We start from the raw sequence: 27,122 nt of genomic DNA on the forward strand, positions 1-27,122 counted from the left end.
GGTAATTCACCGGACATTAAATGTTTAGATGACTATTGGGCTGCAAGTCCAAGTTCCCGTTGAAGTTCAAGGATTCACTCTTCATGCTACATCCCCATCTGGGGTGCTTTCTCGGGGGGCACAAGTGAGACTTTTTCACCTGTGACATTAGTTCTTTAGTTCCTGAATATTCTTCTAGAGCATGTTCAGAGACTGAATATTGCTGTCATTCCTCTAAGCTCCCCATCATTTTTGGTTTTCTTTTTTTCATCTACTTAAAACCAAAAATGTCCTAGAAGAGAAGAGAGAAATGCTGGAGAGCAAACAAGCGCAGAGTCAAAAGAGGCAAAGACATTCCAGCGCAGGCATCTGCAAACCCTGGGGCTTTCTCCTGCGCCATCAGCCTGGGCCTTGAGGGGTGCCTGAGAGAGCTGAACGGAAGGAAAATAGAGACAAGTCACCTACACAACATAACCAAACAACACACATTTTTCTTGAACATTGTCAGTCGTTGGTATGTGTAATGTGAATTTGAAGACTGAAATGTTGACCAAATGCAGTGACGATCACCACTGTGTCGCGTACTTACGTGATTTACTCTGCATGACACCCTACGGCATGGGTGTGAGTACTATGTCTGTTCTAATGATGCGACCAGGGAAGGCGAGCCGCTTGCCCAGTACCACATAGTCTGTAAGTCCCAGAGCACGCTCGGCGCTCTGTAGCGTTCTCTCACTCACACACTAGGCCGCACCCTCACCACGGTTCAGCTCCACAGAACCAAACAAGGGAAACCTTGCCACATAACAATTTTGAATACATTTCTAGCCTTCACGTCCGATATCTATCTCCGACTCCCAACTGTTCCCTCCTGCCTTGGTTTAGCTCGGTCTGCCAAACACACAAAAGTGGGTCAAGGGTAATAGTTCTTCACGGAAACACCACAGCGGTAGAAGGGAGGGAACAAGAGACAGGCAGGGGGTGGACGGTGGGGCAAGGGAATGCAGGATGCCGGCACCTCATCTCCATAAGCAGGCATCAGCACAGACAGCAATGTCGGCCACAGCAGGCAGAGCGTCTTGGTGGCCACACTCTGCACCTCCCCCTCAGGAAAAACGAAGACACGGCAACTGCTGGGCAAAACTCAGAACCCTGGAGAGGGAGGGAACCCTTTCAAAATGGAAAGCCAACGGCCAGATGATTGTGAGGTATGAAAAGAAGAACCAGTCACAGGAGGGAAAAAAAAAAAAAAAAAAAATTAAACCTTACACCTGAACCAGCATAGCAACACGGTTGATCAGACATCACCCAGAGTCACACAGGGCACTGAGACAAGGACAGTGTGTTTGTTAAAATGTCATTTTCCTCAGCAGCAAAAAATTGGAAAGAGAGGCAAACATGAGAGATTAGACATATCTCAATCACTACCTCTTGAAACATTGCTTTTCTTGCTATAATTTATTACAGATCCCGTTTTAGATCTGTGTGTGTTTCCTAGGTGTATTTACATGATCCTGTTTTAGCTCTGTGTGTGTTCCCTAGGTGTATTTACATGCTTCACTGTACCATCTTGAACAAACAATAAAATACTCTCTAGTATCTACCCAAAGTGAATTTTCTCATTTTAGTTGGCAAACACTCACTCTTGGGAGAATCCCAGATTTTGAAAGAAAATGCAGCTGTCCTTGAATACTGTTCCAATCCATCTAACCAATACCAGGACTCAGTTAATTATTGCATTTTTGGTGGCGAATGGAATCATGCTATGTTTTTGTTTCCATGAGGCTTAGAGACTAGCAAGAAAGACATACTTTAAAAAGTAATTACAACCATCTGTGAAGAGTATCACAAAGGGGGCTCATGTGGCACCATTAGAAGCAAAAAGCAAGGGTCCCATCAGAGTGTAAAAGTCATGGAAGGAGTGCCATTCTGAGAACTGGGTATCTGAGCTAACGCTAGATTAATCAACCATTTGGAAGAAGAGTTTATGGCCGAGTTTGAGAACTAAGTTTAGTTTGAGAACCAAGTGAAGTCCTACATCTGGATTCTTGAGGGAGGACGACGGACAGCTGAGACAAGGCTTGGCAAGACATACAGACTTTGTCCTAAGAGAGAGAAGTAGGACATTAGTGTAGACATGTAAGCAGAAAGCACAGTATCAAATTTCTATAGGAAAGATGATTTGGACAATGATGCAGGGAATGTGTCGTGGTAGTTCCTGGAGAAACAACAGGAAGGTGATGAGATCCATTCAGATGAGGGCAGAGAGTAAACCAGAGGAGCATAGGGCATGAGGTTGAGAAGAAAGGGAGATTTTCCAACGAGAATTTAATGAGATAATGGATAAACATGTCTGCCCAGCAGTATTCCAATAAATGTTAACCTCTTGATGAATAGTATCTTATGCACATTATCAACAACTGCTAATGAATATTGAGCAAAGATTTTGTGCCAAGTATTGTGCTAAAATGTTTGCATGCCTTGGCTTATTTTTGTAATTTTCTTCAGTTTAATTGGGATATCTCTGGGTTCGAATTTTGAATCCGTTAGAGATTCATTCTACCTAGAATTCCACCTACAATTCATTGAGCTTCTTGGATTTCTGCATGAATATTTGTCATCAAATTTTTTTTTCTGTTGTTTCATATTTCTCTCCTCCTTCTGGGACCCCACTCATGCCTCGGAGAGGTCGGCTTGATGGAGTCCTGCAGGCTTCGGAATCTCTGTGCACTTTTGCTCCCTCTTTTTCATTTCAGTTCTCAACATTGGACTATCACTGTTGACTTGGCCTCCAGTCCTGCAAGCTCAAATGGGTCCTTGGGCCCTTCTAGTTAAATTTTCACTTATGTTACTATACTTTTCAATTCCATATTTTTTATTGAATTCTATTTATAATTTATATGTCTCTGTTGATAGTCTCTATTTGGTGAGATATGTTTTATTATATTTTATTATAATTTGTTCAATATACTTCCCTTTACTTCTTTGAAGATATTTATTAAAGTTTATTAAGAGCGTTTTTCTACTGCATTTATCAGGTGCATATTCTGTTGGCGGCTTCCCCCGCCCCCCCAGTGTATGTGGTGCATTTTCCTGTTCTTTGCTCGTTTTATTTATTTTTGTTGTTGAAACTTAACTGTTTTGATAATACATTGTAGCAACTCTGGTTTCCGATCCTTCCCCCAGGGTCTTTTTATTTTTGGCAGGCATCCTGTGTGTGGTTTTGTTTTTCTTCGGGGTTAATTCTGTAGTTTTTGTATTGCCTTCAGTTTGTTGCTGTTGAGTTTACTGCTGGATTTTTTTTTTTTTTAACTTGTTTGATTTTTAAGTCCGGTTTATACTAACCCCCGGGGTTGGTATAATGTAGGCATCTGCCAATTACAGGTTGGAAGATTTGTTTCAAATGCTTTGCCTGTTTGTCTCCTACCCTTGGCCAAGCAGCTCTATGGGGGAAGGCGTATCTCCAAACTTCGGGAAAAATCACAAAACAGGCTTAGTTCTCTCTTTTGCTTGGACAGGGCTGCAGGGTTAGCTAGATAAGCAGTGGGAGCCTCCTCCTGCCCCATGTCTTCCCGGGGCATAGACACGGACTCCCCCATGCACACAGCCTTCTGGATGACTGACAATATGTCAAAGCTTTTCAAAACTCCCTGTGGTCATCTAATTCTCCAGAAATTCTTTTAAATTCCCAGCCAGGCTTCTGTTGCCCCAACAGAGATCATAGCCACGGGCAGCTGCAAAGGGAGCAGATTGCTCTTGCTTTGGTAAAACCCTCATACAGGGCTCTTTGTATGCAGTGGACTTAGCTCTGAATTCAATACGATAACAAAAATGTACTAATAGGTCCAAATCACAGCTAATTATGGATATGAAAAAATGCAAATATAAAATAAATGGCAGACATCTTTTACTCTAGTTCTTATGTATTATGAGACTAATTCACATTATCATAATTTTGGTTGTCCCCTGTTCACTACGGTTTTATGGACTCTGTATGTCTCCCATATGCTTCATTGTTTCTTACCCTTGTTGCACACAATAGAAGATAATGGAGGCTTTAAAAAAAGAACAGTTTGCAATTAATTCAAGAATATCTACTGATCACACAAAACAAAATGGGAAAGATTTGGAGCTGAATTAAAATGATCACATACTACTCATTATTTAGACTGCTATGTGTACACAGAGAGTTAAGGCTTCCATTTATTCTTGCATTTTTGTTCATGGACAATATTTTCATTTTATTAAAATATGCATTGTTCTAGGGATTCATAATGTCTAACAAATTTCCTGATTTATGTAACTTTGACAAATTGCAAAGTAATTGATTATAAACAACCTTCTGATTCATGAATTTGAGGCTAACGGTGGAAAAAGAAAATATTTGAGAACTTTTCTTCAGCATTGGTTACCTTTAAATGTCACTTGTTTCTAACTGAATCCTTACTTGGAGATACAGCAAAAAAAAAAAAAAAAAAAGCATATTTTTTAAATCATTGGACTTTCAAAGCCAGGCATAGTAGATCACAGTCTACAGTTAGATCAGGGTTTACAAATCCAAAATCGTTCTAAGTAGGTAACCCCAAATAGTGATGCTTTAGCGGTGATTTACTTATCAGGAATTACCATTTCAAAGCCTGAAACTGGTAACAATGATGCCTCTCATTGAGTATTCAAGCATGGTAGTCCAGAAAAATCCAATGAATCTACAAATGGTGCAAATCTCAAGATGGTGCACAAACTTATTCTCAAGGAGACGAGTCATCAGATAAAGCAGGAGACCAGCTTTCCAATTCCAGCCGGATCAGTGACCTGCTACGGTGCTTTATGCAAACTCACGGACACGGGTTTTGCCTCTTACAGCTGTCTCTCAGTGCCCGCCCGTCTGGCTCATTTTTCTGCTTCTCAAAACTTTCCTAATACTTTAAAACATAGGCTGATGTATTTTAATGGTGTCATCACTTATGTGATTCCCGCATGGCAGTACTGTTAAAATGCATGTCACCACCGAACACTTACAAGACAAGAGCACCTTTTACCCTGCCAGCGACGGCGCGCCACTCTGCTCCCGCGCTCATCCCAAGCTGTGACGGTTGCTGAACTGAAGGGGACATGAGTTCCCACCGCCCCGGGGCTGAGCGGTTCTGACGGCTCAGGTGGTACCGCCCCAAGGCGGCCTGCGCGGAGCTGTCTAGAGATGGAAGCTCGGAACAATTAAAGGAGAAAGAACACCCTTCAGAGTCCTTTGTTCTGTTGTTCCCATTCTAATTCAAAGCATACACATGGCACTCTAATGAGCGCCCTGATCCTAAAATCGGCCTCATTAATTTTCCATCTCTCCGTGGCTCTGCGGGTGACTCACTGCGCCGCGGGAAGACGCGCTCAGGCTGCCTCTGCGCTGCGCCCCAGCCCGCGCCCCGGCCCGCGCCGCCCCCGCCAGGTGAGCCTGTTACCTGCGCGCACACAGGGACCTTCCGGGCTCCACCAGACCTGCGGCCTTCTCAGCGGGTCCTCTTCAGCCCGCGTCCACTTCTCGGACTGTGCTTTCCACTGCCTGGGAGAAGAACCCCGCTAATGTGCCAAAGAAAGAAGATCCGCGTCCGAGGAGGAGTGTCTCTCTGAAGGTCAAACCGGACCTCATCTGGGCAGAGCCTGCGATGTTCACGCTCGCGTGTCTGCTTCCTCACCTTCGGGTTGCAGAGACCGTCCACTTGACCCCTTCACAGGGCCCTTCACCCTGGTCCCTAGTCTGGAGTCCTCAACCCTTAAGAGAGTGAAGCAATCTTAAGTCAAGCAATCCCACTTGGCGGTCGCTGGTTTTAACCCACTCATACCTACCATTGAAGAGGGAATTAAGTATTTTTTTCTTTCTGAATAATATTATGCCATCCTAAGGTTTTCTTAGAGAAACTTCTGGTCTTAGAATCGTCTTTCACTTATAGGAATATCGTGAAGATGCTGTATAAGGGCACGCATACGACCCACCCCTGGTGTCCTCTGTTAACGACTGTCTCAGTAGATTAATAGGGCATATTTGTCACAATTACTGAACCAGTATTGATATGCGATCATTAACTAAAGTCCATGTATTATCCATATTCCTTTGACTTCCACATGACGTCCCTTTTCTGTTCCAGAATCATATGACATCTCCCTGACTCTGAGGGTTTCTCACACTTCTCCTTGCTTGCGATGATGGCCTTGTCAGCTTTAAGAAGTAGTGGCCAAAATTTTGTAGAATGGGCCAATTTCAGATTTCTCAGATGTTTCTCTCATGAATAGAGGGAGAGTATGTGTATTTTGGAGGGAGATCACCGAGTTCTGTTCTCACCACACCTGGGAGGGAGAGGTCCTGGTAACGGGACATTCCTGCGGAAGCTGAGCTGGAACAGCCAGCGGAGTGCTCTGTGCCAGGTTCTTCCTCCGTGAAGTTGTCCTTGGTACCGTCTTTCAACACCCACTCTGTGGAGAGCACATGTGCGGAACGTCTTACCCCGACCCCCTTGTCCAATAAATGTTAGCAATTCTTCTGCACCGGAGATGTGTCTCCTGTCCTCCAAGTCTGTAATCTTCTCTTCATATCACTCTGGACTCGTGGGTATTTATGCTATATTTTGCCTAATAACCCAGTCCGCACTACTGGATCTTCCCTTTCGGATGGAGTGTCCCAGCTTTGGCCACTGAGAATGCCTCAGTCGGCTCCTGCATTCCTTTGGCAAAGCCCATCATGGACTCCATGCTTGTGTTTAACGCGTCCTTATTTTCTGGATCTTTCGGGCGCTCCAGGATCATCGTGTGCCTTTCCTGCCTTGGTCCCAGAAGCAGGCTCATCTCCAAGAAGCCACGTTATCGGGGAATGGTGACACATCCAGATGTACTGTTGCTCCCATCGCTGGTGGTGGCCGCTCCTTCTACACCTCTCAGCTGACCCAGCGAGGAGATGTGTGTGCAGGTCACCCGCGTGTACACACAGGGGTGTAAACGCTTCTGCACACTCAGCTCCCCGGGAGTCGTAGCGCTGTGTCCAGTCCTCATCCACCACGGCGGGAGTCCCTGCATCCGCCTGCCTTGTTTTCTTTGACCTCCGGCACGGGATGAGAGCACGGGCTCCTGCGGCCGCGTCCACCACCACTTACGGAACTGTTCGAGCCCAGTCCACACGGGTAGTGGTTGCAGGGTTGTTCGTCTGTACACGCACGGGAAACAAGTTCAGCAGCTCGTGTACCACGCTGTACGCAGTTGGTTTGGGCTTAGGTCCCTCTCGTTTCCTAGCGACTCGTGCCGTGAGACCGCGTCACATGACTGCGGCAGAGTTCAATTGTTTTGTGACGTTCTGCGCTCCTTTCTGGGGTTTCTCGATGTAGCTGTAGATACGCACACTAAATTTGCGCACATTGAGGCCTGCTCTGCGTGCCGTGAAGCTGTAAGGGTTCCGACAAGGGCACCGCGGCCTCCCTCCACCCCTGCAGCACCACTGGTAGCTTCGCCCCTGCTTTGCCCGACCACCGTGGCCCCCCAAGCCGCTGGCAGCCAGGGGGCCCTTCCGTCTCTCAGCCATGCCTCTCTTAGAACCGCCCGTCAAAGGGCTCGCGGAGCTCTCAGCCTTTCCAGCCCAACGTTTCCCACTTAATCTCACCCTTAGCCCTGCATTGCCTGGTGCCTCATTCCATTGATTTGCTGGAGAATGTTTCTGCTTGTTCCATAGTTTGATTATCTATCATCCTAGGGGAGGACATCTTCTTTGTTCCAATCTCTGGAATAATGAATAATGATGCTGTAAGCCTTTGTGTGCAGGATTTTGCTGGAAACAGGTTTCCAAATCAGGTGGGGAATCCCCCCGCCAAGGACCTGCCTGACGTCCACAGGGTGCACCCAGGCTGTGACTAAGCTTTGTGAGGTCCCCACTTTGGGACCCCCGCTCCCGAAGTACTGTCTTTCCTTCCCACGCTTTTGAGAACAGTCAGTTGATTGTCGCTGTCTTGGTTCTGCTTTTCACCATCCAAGTCCTGGTTTGTCGTAAGCATCACTCACGTGTTACTCACCGGTGGGGAGGCCATACTCACCGCATCCATGCTGCCTTTCTCCTCCTGATGCCTTGTTTGTGTTTTTCCTTTTCCCATCCTGCTGCTATTTTATTTTCTCTAAAGGAAGGTATGTATGAGGATGGTGTCAGTGCTCTGATTTTATATTTGTTTTTGTCTTATAAGTTCTTTTTTTTTTTAGGTTTTTTTTGTTGTTGTTGTTATTGTTGTTTTGGTTTTGGTTCCCCCCCCCCCCTGCCTCTCCCAGCAGGAGCTGGTAGAACTCTCTCTGCTCAGCTGAGCTCCTCCCGCCTGCCGTCCTTCCTGCGCTGGCAGGTGCCTCCGGTCAGGCCAGGAGCTGAAGAAAGGAATTCGCTCAGCAATTGATGGGACCCAGTTAAACGGTTGAGGTCAGTGTCCCTTATGAACCTGGTTGAAATGGATGGGATGGGTGAGCCGCAGGCCGGTCCACGTCGGGTGGGAGGCATCTGCGACGAAACAGGTTGTGATTATTTGAGCTGGTTAAATGCCCTGCATCAGGGAGCATCAGGAAATGCAGGGAGACTTTATCCTTCTCTTTCCAAAATACTGTCATCACACAGCTACAGAAGTCACACATGAGAGAGTCAGTGAAATGTGTTTATAAATGAGTCCTGGGTTAAAAGAACATGATTCTGTACAGGAAGTATAGTGTTCCAATGAAAGTGCAATTCAGAAAAAATCCTCAGGAAGATGCCTACAACAAGGGCTGCCGTTCACCGTGGAGTATGTTTAGGCCACGAGTAGAGGGAAACGTAGGTGGGTGATGGGTGGGTAGACAGCTAGAGGGAGGCTAGGTAGAGGTTAGTGGGTGACGGATGGGTTATGGGACATGACAGGTGGACAGTAGACAGAGGACAGAGACGCAGAGATAAACCCGAATCAATATCCATTTTGCCGCACTCACTCTCATCAGCATGTTCACTTCATGATACTATTATTGCCTGTTTTGCTGCTGATGAAACCGGGGGGGTAAGCGGAGGTGAAGGGGAGAGGCGGCTCTGAGGCCCTTCGCTGGTGAACAGAGAGCAGAATCCTGTTTCGATGCAGGCTCAAGCCTCCGTACCCCCGCTACAGCCTTCCAGCTCTGAAACAAGCCCACGCGTGTGCTCCGCAGCTGTGTAACCATCCTGAGGTCTATCAGGAGTCCGCAAGGCGGGCGTCACCTCCACTGTCACTCAAACACGATCGCTGATGCTCTGAGACACCACGTTACCTGTCAAGGGGTTGGCCCCTGGTGTGGCGGAGGGGCACCTGCTCTGGCTGGTCCACCTGTGCCCTCCCACCCAGACTCCCCACAACCCCCTGGGTGGCCTGTGCTGGGTGACCCCAGCCAGCTTCTGAGCCATCTACAGAAGCTCTGGGTCTTACACGAGGCACCCCAGTCCTTTCTCCCTCCAACGTGAGCGAATTTTGCCCACGATTGTCTCTGTTTCCCTTGGAACAGTTAAGGTCACGCATGCTGAGTGGGTGTCGCACAAGGGTGGCACCCCATGTCGTCTCTCAGGACAGGGATCTTTCTGGGAGTTGAGCAGAAAGGAAGCCAGTGTAGCAAGGGACACCACCACGGAGGCAACGATCAGAGGGACTCTGAGGGAAGAGCCTGCCCCCTACCCCGGTCACAGTCACTTCGAAAGAACATTTTTCAGGTGTGGTTGACATGACCAGAGGCTGGCCTACAGACTCATCCTGTTAGATGGAAGCGCCTACGTCCCAGGTGCTGGGGAATGCAGGTCTGTGGGATTTGAGAATGCTCGCCCCAAAGGGCTTTGGGAAGCAAGCTGGTGTCAGTGGAGTCAAGTCCCACAGACCATCAGGATCGCCTGGAACTCTACCTTCTGTGATAAGATAAGCAGTTTTTCTTCTGTGTCTTCGTTGCTATTTCTCAGGAGTCAAGGGGCCCGTGTCCCTACAGCCTCCTATCCCGGAGAGGCCCATGGCCGCAGTCCAGGCCCAGCGGTGGTGCAGATAAGCTGCACCCCAACCCCATGGCAGGTTTGCAGTTGAACAAAAGGTTCCAGAAAGCGGTTTCTTCACCAAATGTGGCCCAGAGCCCTGCTCAGCGCCAAGCCCCTCCCGGACGCACGGAGCTCACCTACCAGTGGGAGCCCTAAGAACCGACTGAGGAGATAGTTTCGTAACCACGGGGGCCCTCCACTCACCCTCGCAACCGCGCACCCTTCATACCCAGGTGGACCTGGCCGTACGGTTTATTTAAACATGTTGTAACACAGTCTCATAATGCAGGAGCATGAAAATGGATGCATTTTTAAAAAATTCATTGTCATTCACAACAGAGTGCCTTCTGAGGACAGACACACCTAGGTGGTGTCTCCTAATACTGAGCGGGCTCCAGCCAGAGCCTCCATAAAACGTCAGGATTACAACATTCGTGCCACAGGAAAGCCTACCCTGAAATTACAACAGAATTGAATTCTGCTCAATAAAACCCTATCTCCGATTCTACCCGCATTTCTGGAAAGGCAGATGATTTCTGTCTTATATCATTATGTTTCTCCCTCTCCTGCCAAGTCAAGTGATTAGAGGAAGTTCTAAAACTTTCTGTCCTATTGTTCCAACAGGTCTGGGAACAAATTTAGAAATGCATCATCAGCATCGAATTTCACATTCTCAAAGCTCGCCTTTTAACGGAGGAAACAAAGCACGCCCCTCCTTCCTCCTGCTCGGAGAGTTTGGGGTTTGGCCGGGGAAGAACTCCTTCCTGACTCTCTCTGCATAGCCAGGTCCTCTCTAGGAGTGGTGCGGACAGGACGCGAGCCCTGCATCGGGCTCTGTGAATGTGAGTAGCAGAGATGCAGTCAAGGCGCCCTTGAGCCAGGATGCCAGCAGCTCTGGGCCACAGGGCCCACGTCTTGGGGTTGGACAAGGAGCAGTGAGATCAAGGGACAGACCTCTGCAGACACTGGCCAGACCCTTCTGCAGCCAGAGGCCCATCGGACAAGAAAGAGCCTAAGGGAATATGGGGTGGGCCTCGCGGGGGGCGGTTTGTCTATGACACTTAATTACCTTGATCACTTGAGTTTCTGGACTGCTGTGAGTTTTCAAGGTAAATAAGGTTCCTGGACTCACAGACCTACGGCTTACGCCCTGGAGGCTCATCCATTCATGGGGGCTCAGACCTCACTGGTTCGTGTTTCCCTCCCTCTGCCTGTCCTGCTTCCTTGCCTCACACCTGCGATGCCTGCTGTGTTATCTCGTCTTTATCTCGGTCTCTCCATCTCCGTCTCTGTGTCTGTCCCTGTCTCTCTCTCTCTCTCTCTCTCTCACTCTAGGCTTCTCTATTGCCAGTTCTCTCTCCGTTCATGAGACCCTCTCTTTCACTGACCATCAATCCCCGTAGGAATATGGCTTCTATTTACCAAACCCAAAGCAATTTTTGCATTGTTATTTTTAATATAAAACAAACAAACAAACAAACAAAAACTTAAAGAAGGAAAGCGTATTGTACGTCAAGAAATCGGCCAGGCGATTCTCCGGGAAATGTCTCGTTTCAGTGCACATTGGCTGGCTGGAAATCAGACTTATTGATGGTTTGTAATAGTTCCATCTTCAGACAAAGAGACTGCTGTCCTTGGGACCGTCAGCTAGGCAGAGCCGTGCACGTGGGCAGAGGCCTGTGTGTTGGGACTGCCCACCCCTCCCCCCTGGGCCTCGGACGCAGGAGATGCCCAGAGGGGCCCCTGGGTTGTGGTGGGGCCTTCACACTAGTGTCTGTCCTCTGGGATGGGAGGTCAGGACACACATGTGAATGTGGAACTCACCACGAGGGCATGACCAAAGTTCGGGGCTGGGGAATTAGGGAGTTTGGCCAAGGGGAACAGGTCGCATCTGACCTCACCCATTATTCCTCCGGGGCTGAGCCGGATAAGAAAATAGGCCCGTCCTTTCTGCAGCACAGATCACTGTCCATTGTGAAACGGTGACAGAGCTTAATTATAGAGCCAGTTTCCATGCATTTTACCTGCCTATTCATTCTGATGCTCATTTAAACCTGCTGTTTCCTTAGCAACCTCTCTTTTCTCTTCCCCTCCATTGTGCCTTATCGGTTAACGTGCTGTTAAAAATGTTTTAAGAGAAAATTATAATTTATAACAATTTATCTTGTTTCACAATAACCTGACCATTATTGTCATTCTTTTCACGGTTAAAAGGGGGCCATGTCGCCAAGACGAATGGTAAAGCATGTTGGTGACGCCTGTGGGAGGTCAGCCGTGGACGGAGTGCAGATCGGCCCACCGCGAGGCTGGCCAGCTCGGGGGGGACGCTCGGCAGGGGCCTAGCTGGCCGCCGCGAGTGTGGACAGCTCCGGGACGGCGAGCCGATGCCCAGAGCTGGACTGGCCCTGGTCGAGAGACAGGGAGGGAGTGACCAGAAGGACAGACAGCCTCTTGGAAACCTGAGTCTGACCTGGAAATACGTGGCTGCCACAAAATTTGTGAACTAGGGTCAGTCCCTCCCTGGGTGGGTGCCCCCCTCACAGTCTTGTCCATGTGGCTCCAGGGGGCGGAGGGGGCACCAGGGTAGCCCCAATCTATGGGAACGCTCTCTCCCTAGGGAACAAAAGGGAACAAACGCAGGACCTTCCGGGAGGCTGACCGTGAGCATTGTTTGCATCGGGAGGGCCTGAGTCTGAGGACGTGCACCCACTTTTGAAGCATCAGTTTCCAGCACCTGCTCTTCCTTGATGGCCTGGCTCCCTTCTGCCCAGGACTGCTGCACTGCACGCGTGTGACTGGGGTCAGGACGGCTTCATCCCTCAGCGTTGAGAAGTCAGTCTGTTTCATGTAGCATTTTTGCCGATTCCCTGGTATGGGGGCAGGGGGCAGAGAAGACATGAAGCTGATTACATATGAGTTAATCACCAGGATGGACATTTGACGGAGCTGAGATGCACATAGAATTGTAACGACCAAAGGAATATTCACGTGAGGAAGGATGCTTCTTGGGGCTGATGGGTGAATTTGTATGATCTCTCAAATCAAATGAGTCATTATTTGCTTAGCATCTGGACCATTTGGATCACAGAACTTTGGTCAAGCGCTTCACCATGGCTCATGTTCTGTGACAGGCAACTCTTCTCGTCTTTGTTGAGAAGGGACGTCTGGGCTGATGATTCTGGTTGGTGAAATTATAAGTGTTCAGTGCAAATAGGACCAGAGTAAAGGAAAAGACTTCTGTGTCTGAAACTGGAAAGTACCAGCCCTTGGGGTGGTCCCACGGATTCCTATGCATGTAGAAAGCCAGATGAGGTCAGACTGGTGTGGACACACACGTGGAGACATAGGAGACATCTTGGTGGTCTCACATGCGCAGAACTGCATGGAGTTTCTAGTGACACCAAAGTGACAGGTCATCCTTCTAAGAAGCCCTGGTGTATGCTGGGAGCCTCCTAAGTCGGTATCGCCAGGACCCCTTGCATGCTGGATCCCGTGGGCTGCCTCTCCTTCGTTGTCCTACAAATCTAGAAGGTGGTTGTGCCAGCCCCTTTTCCAGAGAGAACTTGAGACTGTCCTCAGTTTCTGATGATGTTCCTGAAGATCTCATGACTCACTCTTCTCAACCCTTCCTTGCTTTCAGCCAGTACTTTTCCATTTGCTTGGCCTCAGCTGATGCTGCTGCTGAGGAAGGAAATAGGACACTCAGTATCTGAGTTTATCATGGGCATAAACCGGGGAAAACCAGGCTGAAATGGGAAAACCCATCTCCCAGGGCACAGCAGGGAGCTGATCTGACGTGGGGCTTTGGGCCACGTGGTTTCAGGGATTGGGGGAGGTTAAGGAGTCTTTGGGAACTGGGGACCTTTTAGCAACAAATGCATATTTTTTGCATTTGCTAGTTGACCAGTTTTAAGGAGAAAAGGGGAGTCTCTGATCGGCTGGCTTCAGGAGTGGTCACTGGAGAAAGTCTTATAAAATAAGAGTTGTTCTGGGGACACCTGGATGGCTCAATGGGTTAAAGCCTCTGCCTTCGGCTCAGGTCATGATCTCAGGGTCCTGGGATCGAGTCCCGCATCGGGATCTCTGCTCAGCGGGGAGCCTGCTTCCTCCTCTCTCTCTGCCTGCCTCTCTGCCGACTTGTGATCTCTGTCTGTCAAATAAATAAATAAAATCTTTTAAAAAAAAATAAGAGTTGGTCTAAGTATGTTTTTACAACATCATATTACTACACGTCATAGTATGATCTTCCCTTTGTATTAAAAATTATTTACAACTTCCACAATGTATTGGGGTTTCCTTTCTTGATAGGAAAACATACTTTTCTCCAAAGTTTTGCTGTTGTTTTCTCTGCTCTAATAAACCCCACTGGGCAGGTATATAATGATTTCCTTAAGCTATATTCTTAAAATTGGAAATACTAGGCCAAGTAAAATGAACAGTGTGATGGTAATCACACACATCTGCACAGGTAGTTTCCATGTATTGTCAATTTAGATTTTTATCGGACTCACAGGAAGGTGCACAGATGTACAGGGAAGACCCATGTGTCTTTCCTGCAATCCCCCCAGGGGCCACGGGTAGCGTCTTGGATGACCAGACCACCGCAGTGAAACCAGGAACTGAAGCTCGTGGAGCCCACGCTGCTGATCAGTACTTATCACTTCTGTAAATACTCATTTCTTGCCCGTGCTTCATTTTGTGCCATTTGATCACATGCGTAGACTTGTGTCATCACACCCACAATTACGATGCCCCTGCAAGGCTCACTTGGCCACCCCCCTCCTCCCCATAACTAAGCCTCAGAAACCACAAGCACGCTCGCCACCTCCACAGTTTTGTTATTTGAAGACTCTTCTATAAACAGACTCCTGTACAAGTAGCGTTTAGAGATGGGCTCTCTTTGCTCAGCATCATTCTTTTGAAGTACAGCCAAGGTGTTTGGACCACAACTGGTTTAGCCCTTCGTCCACTGAGGAAAATCTGTGCTTTTCTTTTTCCTATTATGGATAAGGCTTCTACTGACATCCACGTACAGGCTTTTGCATGAACCTAAGATTTCATTTCTTTGGAATTCGTGTACAAGAGAACAATGGCTACGTGTTCTGGTGAGGGCATGTTTCATTTTGTAGGGAACAGACACATATTTTTCATGTGGCTTCACCGCTTGCCTTCCCGCCAGCCACGCGTATGTGAGGCAGTTTATGGGCATCTCTTCCTGCACTCAGTGTTGTCACCACTTTTTAAATTTTAGCGATTATAATAGGTGTGTAGCAATATCTTGTTTTGGTTTTAATTTGTGTCCCTCAAGGTTAACGAGGTTTAACATACATCCCGTTCGTGGTTGGTCACCTGTGTGCTCAGTTTGAGGAAACGTCTGCCCACGTCTTCTGCCAATTTTCCAAATATCCTTTTCTAACTGTTTTAATTTTGAGTTCTGAGAGTTCTTCATTGATTCCAGGTGGAAGATCTGGGTGTTTTACAAATATCTGCTCCCAGTCCATAGTATGGCTTTTTATTTGAGGAAACACGGGATCTCTCACAGAGCAAAAGTTTTTAACTTTGATGTGGTCCAGCATATCAGTTTTCTCTCCTAGGGATCATGCTTTGGTGTCAAATCTAAAAGTTTCACCCAGCCTTGGGCTCTGAGCGTTTCCTCCTATGTTGTGTCTTTTCTTGCCGCGGCTACAGCTTTAAGTGTTTTGGGTAAGTCCATGATCTGTTCTGAGTTGATTTTTGTGCAAAGAAGGAAACGTATGCCCAACTACTCCATCACCATTTGTCAAAAAAAAGTTATCTTTCCTCCACTGACTTTTTTTGGCACCTCTGTCAAAAGTCAATTGGGTATATTTGCTTCGATCAGTTCTTGGGTTTTGACCCACATTTATGAGTTTCTTCTAGAGTGATTCTCCTGTTCAAGCCTATCATACCTTAAATCAATCTTAATAAATAATATTTCCCTAGGAAATTGTACATTTTATTCGAAACTTTTAAATATGCTACATAAATTTAAAATATAAGAAAAGACTATCTTTGTAGCATACATTTATAAGGGTCTAAGCAATGTGGGAAACTTGCGAAACCACCACCACAGTCAGTAAATAAAGTTCCATCATCCCCAAAATTTCTTTGATGCTGTTCCTTTGTCGTTGGACCTCTCCTGAAGACTTAACCTCTGGAACCCCCACTGTGGCTGTATTTCTGCTTTTCCAGAGGCCATAAGAGTGGAAACATACGTTACTCAGCCTTCTGGGCCCAGCGTCTGTCACTTCGCCCAAGGTGTTTGGGGGACCATCCATGCCATGCCGTATCAATAGCTCGTTCTCTGTTTTCTCCACATCAAATCCCACTACGTACAGGTATGGACATTTTGTATCCATTCACCAGTTGAAGAATATTTGCATCATCTCCAGTTTTTAGCAATTATGAATAAAGCCTCTAATTTTGGGGGGGGTTATATAGTTTTTTATGTGAAGTATTTCATTTGTCTTCGGTAGGTACTTAGGAATGGGATTGCCAGGGCCTACAGTAGAGCTATGTCTCAGTTCACAGCGCACTTCCCAAGCGTTTTCCACAGATGCTCCGAGAATTTGCGTCCCACCAGCGCGGATGAGAGTTCCAACAGAGGCTGCATTCTCCTTAGCATTTCGTCTGCGCTCCAATGTCTGAACCCTGCCATGCCATGTATTTTGTCTAGTGTGTTTATGATAGAACGTAGATCTCCATTGTAGGTAGAAGCAGAAATTTTGGCCCCCAGATTTTAATCTTCACACCCAGAAGTTGATCCTGCTCGCTCTTTATAACTGTGAGAGACAAGCCGAAGAAAATCCGAAGAAAAACACAGTAACCCCCCTACACCTCCCCCCAACACATTGCTTCAGTGCGGCTGCCAGCCTTCCCTCCTCTACTGTGAATGACGTGTCCGTCTTTAGACAAGGCCGTACCTCTAACTTGGGCGCTTGGATTTACCCACTTCCGTCTTCACACTCTTCTCTCCCATACCTTCAGAATCTCCCCTCAGGTGGATCTTCGGATCAGCATACAAAGCATGTTATTTTTAATTTTATCTTAACAAAACAAAGCCAGAAGCCAACAGAAAATCAACTCTGGCTCTAATATTTTATATCCATTATTTCCTGTATTTTCTGCTCTTCCTTTAAGCATAACCCTTCCAAAGACGGCCGTATTCATTCTCCCGGACTTTGTCTGTTCTCCCTTGAGCAAACACCAATCAGATCTTCCTCCAAATGCTTCTGGGAGTCCCTGTGAAGCTGCACCCTGGTCCAGGCTGTGCCACATCTGATGGTGCCTTCTTGGTCATCATCTTACTTGGCCCAAGAGCAACATCTGATAACACTGATCCCTCCCATCTGGTGGTTCCCACACAACATGGACCCTCGGATTTCCTGCTAATGTAGGCACTTAGCTTCCACTGTGTTTTAAAGACCACCGAGACTGTGATGACCCAAATTTATATATCCAGGGGAGAACATACTCTGAGCAGCACTTTGTGTCATGCATTTGAAAGGCAAATAGGCATCCCAAACTTAATATTTTCAAAGCTGAACTCCAGATTGCCCCATCTCTCCTTGCTTCTGTCAAATCATTTCTCCTAGTCAAACCCTCTTCAGGATGTGCAGGCTCAGAACTCTGGAATTTTTCCTGACTCCTCTCTTTCCTTACACCCCTCAACAAACTCATCAGCTAATACCATCACTTGGCCATCAAAATGTATCTAGGATTGGACCACTTTCCATTATTCCCAGTGCCTCTGACCCCTACACACTCCAACCATCCTCCATTGGTACAACCACATTGTATGTTTGTCTCTTGACCTCCATGCTGGACCTCTTTGAATGGTTCTCAACCCAGTGGTGGAAGAATTCTTTCAAAGGCCTCTTCAGACCTCCACAGGCTTCCCGTTGCACTCGGAGGAAAACAATAGACTCACCCACAGACTGACTCATAAGGCTCTCCTCCCCCAGTTCCAGGCTCCTCTCTGGAACAGCCCGTGGGTCTCCAATGACTGTCTCCATGCCTGCCTCCGCTCTGGTCACACGTATCTATCCACCCACCAGAGCCTCCAGCCATCAGCCACACTTTTCTCCCCAACGCCCCGAAGATCCCTGTCAATAAACCCTTCCCTCAGATGCCCCCCTGCCTATTCTCTCCTGTGTGGTCAGTCGTCACCTCCCCCACGAGGCCTTTCTTAACCAACATTTTAAGAATTCCAGCTCAGCCCTCTGCACGTCCCAATGCCATCTCCCTTTTTTTTATTGTCCCTGGCACCGGACACTCTCCATTACATGTACTTTGTTAATAGGTACCTATGTTATACTGTACAATACGTTTACTTTGTTAACATGTACCTTTGTTAATAAGTACCTAATATGTTAATATGTACCTATGCTATACTGTAATAAATTAACACTGTATTAATGTAATAAATGTAACACTGTATTACATAACATATGGAGGACATATAGTATATGTATATATTTATATAACCTACTTATACAATATATTAAATATACTTGCTATCCAATCGATACAGTAGAATGTAATTCAGTGTGCATTATATACATGTGTTATGTGAATATAATATATAAGATACATATTTGTTTGATCTCTATGTAATTTGTTTACTATCTCTCTCAGAAAGTCAGAGGATTTGTTTTGGTTTTTCCCCGCCCACTGCTGAGTATCCTCTGCCTAAAGCAGCGACAGGTAAATAGTAAACGATCAATAAATAATTTCCAATAATAGGTGCATGAATGAGTACATTTGATTCATTTGCTTTATTTTTTTTTTTAAATTTTATTTATTTACTTATTTGAGAGAGAGCATGAGCGGGAAGAAGGTCAGAGGGAGAAGCAGACGTCCCCCAGAGCAGGGAGCCTGACGTGGGGCTCAATCCCTGGACTCCAGGATCATGACCTGAGCTGAAGGCAGACACTAAACCAACTGATCCACCCAGTGGTGGCCCGAGCCAATATTTGCTTTAATCATGACACGGTTCTTCCATGTTTTTCATCTGTCAGCTTATTATTTTTTATTTTGTCACCTTTTCGATGGATTCCTTATTATTTCTCTATTTCCTTTGACATGCTCATGGGTACCAGGTGCTAACGAGCATTGGAAACACGATCGCTGTAGGGCTCCTCTTTCCCAGGAAGTCGGAGTGGGAGCATGGCTATCTTACCGCACCTGTCAGAGACGCCAAATTTCTCTTCAGGTATCACTTTAACCTCCTTCTCCATCACAGGGGCAACAGGCTTGTTTTCTAGCCTCCTTACCCAAAATGGTTGGTGTCATTTGCAATCTTCTGCCATCCAAGGGTTGTTCATTGGTAGGACTGGGTCCCCTCGACTCTCTATTTCGTCTTCTTATTACCAAACTGGGCACTGGAGTTCTCATGTCCTTTATTCCAAGTTCAGCGTAATGGGGGCCCATTACTCAGCTAAATTATTTCTCTTAGTTCTTGGCTCACCAGAAACTTTTATTTTTCAACTGTGAGATGAATCTTCAAGCAGATTGCTGCCTGATTCAATTTACTGGAGGAACCATAGAAAAATAACACATTATGTGGCCATGGTTTATGTTTTATTTCATAAACTGTTTTCATGTGTCATTGTAAAATACTGAACCTATTCCTCACATAAACTATGGAAGAGGAGGAGATATTAACTGACAAGTCTAAAAGGAAAACCTTATCTTTGATGTGTTAGCCTTAAGAAGAATAAAGATATTTTAAAATGCTATTAAACACTACAGTTCACACTGAATATGCAGAGAAAACACGAATATAAAATTGCCAAAAATGAAAATGATCCACATTGAAATTTGTATAAATTGAACTCATATGTGAAAAACTCACATGCATTCAAACATCAGACTATTTAGAGTGAAAGGCTGAAAAGAAATCTGGGTATTACAATAAAACTGATGATTGAACAGTGTCCCTCAAACAGTCATTCAGATTCTGTGAACATGACCTTTCTAAAAGTAAGGTCTTTGCAGTTGTAATCAATGTAAGATAAATTCATGCTGGATTTGAGTGGATCTTCATCCCACGACTAGTTTCCTTATGGGAAGAGGAGATTTGGACAAGGACAGACCCCCGGGGAGAAGGTCATGTGAGGATGGCACAGACACTGCCATGAGCATCTCTAAGCCAAAGATCCCCAAGGACGGCGGGCGACCACCCAAAGCTGGGAGAGGCAGGGCAAGATTCTCCCCTTCTGGAGGGATGCGCCATGGCCCTGTAGATACCTTGAATGGGGATTTCTAGCTTCCAGAATTCTGGGAGAATATATATTCAAGGCATCCAGTTTCTGCAAACCTGTAACAGCCACCACAAAACATTCAGCCACTAACTGTGTGTCCAAGTTACTCTACCGTTCATTGGAACAATTCTAGGTTGTAGATACAGAGATACATAGTTCCTGAAAGGTTTCTGGGATGTGTTGGAGGAAAGTCTGTGAACATCTCTGATTCCAGAGCATGTTTCCAAGTCTTGAGTTCACCAGGTTGTGTGGAATTCATGCCAGTCTGATTTCAAGACGGCAGGGTCGGGGAGGGGGGTGTCATCTCCAGCGAATGGTCCAGGAGCAAGTTGAGCAAACCAGGAAGTGAGCCCTTGTCCCACAGCAGATTGCTTACTCCCCATGTCACTCTCCACACTGCCCAAGCAGGATGGTCACAGACCTCTAGAATCTCAGAGCAAACACACCATGACTTCCAACCTCCCCGTTTTACTCAACAGGACTATTGTTCCTGCAACGTCCATGTGCTTGTCCAAGAAACACAGAGCCAAGGGCCAAAGGTAGGGCATTTACGCATGGCTGCGTCCCCAGGCAATTTCCCCAGGTTTTCAGAGTAAGTGAGAGTGAGGAGCAAAAAAATTGCATGAAAAACATGGAACTTCCTAAATGAGAACAAACACAAATTCTGGGATTTAGCATGGATTGTGGAGCTGACATTTGAATCAATGAGTGTGCACGGAAGACGTACAAAGAAAGAGGCTGCGTGGGGATGCTGTGGCAAACTGGACAATGAGGGGCCCAGTGCCTTGCAAAGGTGACAGTTCACTGGTGAAAGCCCAAGGATGGAGGGACATGATCCTAAACCCTATGAACAGCACTGCTGTGGGAGACGGCTGCATTACATCAAAAGACTTGGGAGTCCACCAGGAAGGAAATGTGTCTCTCTTCCTGGCATCCTTTATGTTTTGTTGGTGTCTCCTGTTGGCTCAACCACCACGACTCCCTCTGTCCAGGGAGTCCAGACAAGACAGTGTGCACAGTTCAGCCTCCCGCAGAAGGAAGGCGGTGGACCCACAATACCACACGTGCCAACAACCTGCCGTGCGTGTGCTCATTGACTCCAAGTGCATTGAAATAAGAACCCACCGGTCCACATTTACCACTGACCGTCTCCAGGGCATGCATGAAGCCCAGTTCCCAACACAACTTCAGACAATAATCGCACAGATAATATTAATAGAATCCTTACAGACGTGCATGCAAAATGTGTCATTATTGCCCTCATCTTCTTCGATTCTAATAACACTCGGTAAGTAGGTGCCATGTTAATTTGTAGTGGATAAAAAAGTCAATGTATTGCTCATACAAAAAGTTGCTGTTTGTCACACCTCTCCTAGTTCACACTCCCCAACAGCCATAAGCCACACGTGGTTACGGAGCCCTAAACATGGCCAGATCCAAACTAAGATGTGCAGAAAGTGTATAACACAGCTTGGGTTTCAAAAACTATGAAAAAAATACAATGTAAAATGTCTCATTACATTTTTCCATTGATTACATTTTGTATAAATTGTGTAAGGTAAAATAAATTATTAAAACTCTTTTGTTCATTTTTACCTTCTTAATGCAGCCACTAGAAACCTTAAAATTAAATGTGTAGTTTGCATATGTGTTTTGCACTGTATTTCCACTGGAAAGAGCTGCTCTAAGTGCTTTGCTTAGACATGAAGTGGTGGAAACGGAGTTAGAACCTAGAACTTTCACTCAAAAGTTCATGGTTTCACCACCATGCTATGAAAGGTCTAGATTCTTGATAAGTGAATGAATAAGAAAGAACTTACCACTTTGCAAGCCTCCTAGGTATAAGGCACAATGCTAGTTACTTTATGCATCTTTCTCCAAACAACTTGTGTGGTAGGTATTATTATATCCATTTGTGAGATGAGAAAAAAAAAAAGCTAATCTCCATGTAACATATTCTTAACTACAAAGCCACTAAGCAGGTAACCAAAATGCAAATCTAAGGGATTCTGAGGTCCTTGGCACCTACGCTCTTGAGCACTGTTAGTTATAGGACCTTCTTGGTAGGAATGTGTTTTTAAAAGAGCAAGCATGTTGGAATTTCAGAGATGAAAACAGAGAGTGTTTCTGTATATACTCAACATGCCAAATTGTAGAGATGCTTAATAACTACTCCATAATGGGGCGTGATTAGCGCTATACTGAACTTTTCATCCGTGAACTGGTAGATTAAGAGATATTAATAAGGAAATCTACATGATGAATAGCGGGATGGAAGCACCTCGCCGGTCATCAATCACGAGGCATTGGCAACATATGAGACGTATCCATCATGCGGCTGCCCGGAGCGTGCACACACCCGCTCACAAACACAGGAGACCCTCGTCTGGTGGGGGCTCACTTCTCTACCACATGAGAGAACTGGGGGCTAACCAGGAAAGAGGGAGTGGAGAACTCACTACACACTCTGCTCATGGATGATATACTGAAATCTGCAAGGGGCTCTGAGTTACGGAGGAAATATAACAGATAACGGAGTCCTTTAACCATTCCTTTTACTAACCAGAATTAGAAACTACACTCAGGCGCGCATACTCGAGAGAGAATCCAGTGCTGGGAATGGCCTTCCCCACGATCCTGGATGCCGAGGAACAGAAGCCTGTTTTGAGGTGTATTTCCCTTATCTCGTGGATGCTGTCGATGTTTTTGTTTTTGTTTTTGTTTTATGTGAACTCTGCCTCTTTCCCCACAATCTTTGCCTAGGCAGAAGAAACGTTATTTTCCAAAATAGAAGTAATTTCCAGAAATACGGTTCTCTTTCAACGCACAAGGGATATTTCTGTTATTTTTTTGTTAAAACACGTGTGTTAATCATTAGCTCAGAGCAAAGAAACCCACTGTGTATGGATGGATTTTAGCAACCGTAAGACCTTTCATGAGTGATATCTTCTGCGTGTGTGAGAAACACACCCCATGCTATGACTGTGAATTTAATCTTAATGGTGTCGCGACATTGTGGGGTGCAATCTGTGCCCTCCTTAATACCCACACCAGGCTCACCCATCCCCCTACCCCCCTCCCCTCCAAAATCCTCAGTTTGTTTCTCAGAGTCCACAGTCTCTCATGGTTCACCTCCCCCTACGATTTCCCCCAACTCACTTTTCCTCTCCTTCTCCTAATGTCCTCCATGTGATTCCTTATGCTCCACTCCTGGATTCTAAATGTGTAAATTCCAGACCGGTTTGCTCAACTTGAGCCATAAAAATGATGGCCATTCTATTTGTCCCCGGTTTTGCAACGTCGAGACTTGTTAATTTACCTTCAATATTTCCCCAGCAGGAAACTCACTAACAGAAATCATTTCTGTTCTCCTCTTTCCTTCTGGAAAGCATATGGCCTAATCCATCCTGTGAAAACTCCAATTTATTTTAGCATTCATGAACCTTCATGACTAATTTCCTGAGCCAAACTATAATTACTTTAATTTTACACTGCTGGAGAGAATTTGAAAACAGGACTTCTTTAGAAGAAAATTAACTTATATAATGAGTGAAGAGATAAATCATATTAGCTGTAATTAAAGTATATTAACATTTTGGTTGCATATGAATAAAACTTAGACACAATGAAAGCAGGTTTCTCATAAAGAGTCAATTTATGGAGATTTATGAAGATTTTAGGAACTTGCAAAATTTCATTACTTAACATCTCTATTAAGATCTTTACAAGCATGAATAATGAAAAGCCTAATAAAAGATTTAATAAATGGACTTTTGCCTAAAGTCGCACTGATTCAGTACAAGCAAAGGTTTTAAACCCATAATGGAGATTAGACTGATAATTGTCGATTTAAAAATACATATGCTGTGTCCGTGGCAAGAAGTGGAGTAGAAAGTGGAGAACAACCTTCCCTCAAAACAAGTTAATTCTGGTTTCTCTCGCTTCCTGAGTATGGAGGCTGCTGAGCGCTTCTGCGTCATTTACCTACAAGGTTGGGGAAATAAACATGACTATTTACTGCAAAGCCGTATTTTCATCTCTTTCCATCTGATTCAATACAAGATCTTGTAGCCCTCTCTGTGTCTAACACAAACGTTCAACACAAACAGTAGACTTCTGGGAAACCTTATTTCCTTTGAACTAGAAGACAGAAAGCACTGGATCCTTCTCCAGAAATGCTCTTTCTCCAAACTTACACCACGGCCCGTGACTTACCCTCCATGGCTGCTCCCGAATGGAGCACGGCTCTCTCAAAGTAAGTCGCAGGGAAGCTTGTTGCCTAAAAAGTGCCCAGAAAGCACCAGAGTCTGGGTCGTCTAATTTAGAGATGAGATTTGTAACCGGCATTTACCATGGGGTTCCCCAAATTCCAAGAAAGCTTTTGGCCCCCTTGGCATGGCATTCAGGACCCACTATGCCCACTGGTCATGGGCGCTTTTATGGTTCACTGTAGCTTCCCTATATCCCTCTAACATTTGAGAGTGAGTCTTGTTTTCCTGTGCCATTCAGACATCACCACTGTTGAGAACTACCATTTCCTAAAAACTGCCAAATAGCAGGCCATGATAGCTGTAAGCTCTCCAGTTATGCTCACTCTACCAAAAAACGTGTTTTGTAGATTATCAAAACAAAACAGATACATATTTACATAGAGAAAGAGACAGACTAAGTCCTTGGAAATGTATCCCAGTCTCTGTTTCATGCATTGGCAACTTGGTATTGGGGAAAAAAAGCAAACAAACAAAAACATAGTTCAGTTATTCATTTGCAGAGCTGTAAGTGATGGTGCTTTTAGTAGACAAACCTCATTTCCACAAGTGTTGACTCTCAAACTTCTTGAAAACACCTATTGCATCATATTTTATAACTCTGAATGGGGAGTGCCTGGGTGGCTCAGTGGGTTAAGCCACTGTCTTCGGCTCAGGTCATGATCTCGGGTCCTGGGATCGAGTCCCGCATTGGGCTCTCTGCTCAGTGGGCAGCTTGCTTCCCCCTCTCTGCCTGCCTCTCTGCCTACTTGTGATCTCTGTCAAATAAATAAATAAAATCTTAAAAAAAAAAAACCCTCTGAATGGTATTGCTATCAATACCAGGAAATGAAGAAACCAGATGATATAATTTCTGGAGAACTCACAGGAAAAAAACAACAATGTAAAACCATAGAGGAAAAAGATAATTGTCAAAGACAGGCAGAAACACGAATGATCAAAGGTTTTCTGTTATATGGTCAGAAAAAAACATCCTACCTAATCTTAATGCAGCAAACAACTTTAATTCTAGGATTAAGATATTTATTTTTAAAAGCTGTATTTAAAGGACACTTGGGTGGCTCAGTCATGAAGCCTCAGCCTTCAGCTCAGGTCATGATCCAAGGGTCCTGGGATCAAGCCCCACATCGTGCTCCCTGGTCTGCGGGAAGCCTGCTTCTCTCTCTGCCACTCCCCCCTGCTTCTGTTCCCTCTCTCACGGTGCCCCTCTCTGTCAAATAAATGGATAAAATCTTTTTTTTTAAGTTGTATTTTAAATGCTTAATAGAAATGATCATAAATTAAGGGGGAAAATGGTAGAAAAAGAGAGATAAAAAAGGAAACAGTCAAAAAAACAGAGGCAACCCACGGAATGGGAGAAGATATTTGAAAATGACAGTACAGACCAAAGGTTGATATCCAGGATCTATAAAGAACTCCTCAAACTCAACACACACAAAACAGACTATCATATCAAAAAATGGGCAGAAGATATGAACAGACGCTTCTCCAATGAAGACACACAAATGGCTATCAGACACATGAAAAAATGTTCATCATCACTAGCCTTCAGGGAGATTCAAATTAAAACCGCATTGAGATATCACCTTATACCAGTTAGAATGGCCAAAATTAGCAAGACTGGAAACAACATGTGTTGGAGAGGATGTGGAGAAAGGGGAACCCTCTTCCACTGTTGGTGGGAATGCAAGTTGGTGCAGCCTCTGTGGAGAACAGTGTGGAGATTCCTCAAGAAATTAAAAATAGACCTTCCCTATGACCCTGCAATGCACTCCTGGGTATTTACCCCAAAGATACAGATGTCGTGAAAAGAAGGGCCATCTGTATCCCAATGTTTATAGCAACAATGGCCACGGTCGCCAAACTGTGGAAAGAACCAAGATGCCCTTCAACGGACGAATGGATCAGGAAGATGTGGTCCATATACACTATGGAGTATGATGCCTCCATCAGAAAGGACGAATACCCAACTTTTGTAGCAACATGGATGGGACTGGAGGAGATTATGCTGAGTGAAATAAGTCAAGCAGAGAGAGTCAAGTATCATATGGTTTCACTTATTTGTGGAGCATAACAAATAGCATGGAGGACATGGGGAGATGGAGAAGAGAAGGGAGTTGGGGGAAATTGGAAGGGGAGGTGAACCATGAGAGACTATGGACTCTGAAAAACAGTCTGAGGGGTTTGAATTGGTGGGTGGGTGGGAGGTCGGGGTACCAGGTGGTGGGTATCACAGAGGGCACGGATTGCATGGAGCACTGGGTGTGATGAAAAAATAATGAATACTGTTATGCCGAAAATAAATAAAAAATAAATTAAAAATATATATATTATATTTCATATATATATATGTATATATATATATATATATATATATGTGTATATATATATATATATATGAAAGTAATAGGGTAGGAGCCTCCCCCCACGGGATCCTTGATGTAACATTTTTGCAAGATGCCGCATATTTTCTCAAGGTGGGGCCTTGACAACAGATCGGGGAGCCCAGAGATCTGAGACCTGAAAATACCCAGCCTCTGTGTTATGAAAAGCTTTGAATTGTGAACTTATTTT

Source organism: Mustela nigripes, chromosome 6 (genome assembly GCF_022355385.1).
Source record: "Mustela nigripes isolate SB6536 chromosome 6, MUSNIG.SB6536, whole genome shotgun sequence".
In the NCBI taxonomy this organism is placed as follows: domain Eukaryota; kingdom Metazoa; phylum Chordata; class Mammalia; order Carnivora; family Mustelidae; genus Mustela; species Mustela nigripes.